The sequence below is a fragment of the Bombina bombina genome, chromosome 6 (assembly GCF_027579735.1).
Source record: "Bombina bombina isolate aBomBom1 chromosome 6, aBomBom1.pri, whole genome shotgun sequence".
Lineage (NCBI taxonomy): Eukaryota > Metazoa > Chordata > Amphibia > Anura > Bombinatoridae > Bombina > Bombina bombina.
The window spans coordinates 604,209,312-604,211,081 of NC_069504.1; positions in this window are offsets into that span (position 1 = coordinate 604,209,312).

Here is a 1,770-nt window from a genome sequence, read left to right on the forward strand (position 1 = left end):
GATCCCCCACATTTTTTACCGGTCCTCAACTTTTTTGTTGTTGAAGAAAATAAGGAAACTAAGCAATACACATATTTCACATAGAAAACTGAGAATTATACAGCAGTTAATGAAAAAAGAAAAAAAAAATATTTACATTTTGATACAGTTCTTCATAAAAATCATCTTCATTTAAATATTCTTAAAGGGACAGTCTACACCAGAATTTTGTATTGTTTTAAAAAATAGATAATCTCTTTATAACCCATTCCCCAGTTTTGCATAACCAAATTATATTAATATACTTTTTACCTCTGCATCTTCTGACAGCCCCCCGATCACATTACTTTTTACTTATCTATTGACTTGCATTTTAGCCAGTTAGTGCAGTGTCTGCCACAACCCACAAGCGTTAGCACAATGTTATCTATATGGCCCACATGAACTAGCAGTCTCCTGTTGTGAAAAGCAAACAAAAACATGTGATAAGAGGCTGTCTTTAGTGGCTTAGAAAATGGTAGAAATTTAGAGGTTTAAATGTTATAAAGTATATTAATATAATAATGTTGGTTGTGCAAAGCTGGGGAATGGGCAGTAAAGGCATTATCCATCTTTTTAAACAATAACAATTTTGTTGTTGACTGTCCCTTTAAGGGTATACATTTTTTATCTATGCAGTGCAAGTCAATCCTTAACATAACAAAAAACACTAGACCACTTATTTGGGTATAAAAACCCTCCGCCCCCCCACCAGGGAGAGGAAGAGGGGTTAACTTTATTGACAATAGCTTAACCAATAACTTAAGTGCAAATATGAAGAACTGGCATGCAAGATGACCTGTACTACAACCACACTAGAAGGGGTGAGGCTGCCCTGAGGGAAGGGGGCATGTCCTTTCTAAGGCCAGCACACCTAAGGTAGATCAAGCAGTGGGCCACCAAACAACAGTCCTGGCACTAGAGTATAAATTGATCCACTTGTCCCTCCCTTCTACTGCAGTGCTGGCCTATTCTTAATCTGATTATGCCTCATGCCATACCGCCTATCATAAAGGTGATGCCACCTTGACCAACGCAATTAGTGGTTGAGAAGCAGTCGAACCCACTAGGCAACAGACCATCAGCCAAAAGTCTGCAAGTTCCAAAGGGAAGTTTCAAAGTACCAATTAAGGCACTCAGGGCTTACAAAGGTCCAAATGACTATTCAGCCCCCAGCCTAAGTGTACTAAAGCCAGTGATTCATAATTCTTCAGCGTCTGGCCACCTCAAAAATACCGCCATTCTGAACCAGCTGACCTGTAAAAAACAAAATCTGAAGAAAAAATATAGGGAGGGAAGACAGCAAACAGGGTAAGAGGCTTACTTCCTGCCTTCCTGGGGTGCGATCCGATAAAGATCGTAGTTTGCGGCGCAAGCGAGGGAACACCCGGCGTCCGTAGTTTCAGCTCGCAACTCGAGCTATCCTATATACGGTGCCGTCAGAGGCTAAAGTGCCGTAAGTCGGATAAACCAGCGATATCCAGAAATCTGCGTAAGTACAAATTTCTGGAGTCGCCAGTGACTTACGGCACTTTAGAAACTGCCGGCGCCTACAAAACCTGACTAACTTATTAAATCTCCCGTACTGTCTAACACGCCTCCCAAACATAGCCCGACACGTCTAACCCTCTATCCGCTATCTCCCCTCACTATTTTAAGAATAAATGTATTAACCCCTAGACCGCCGCTCCCGGACCCCGCTGCCACCTAATAAACTTATTAACCCCTAAACCGCTGCTCCCGGACCCCGCC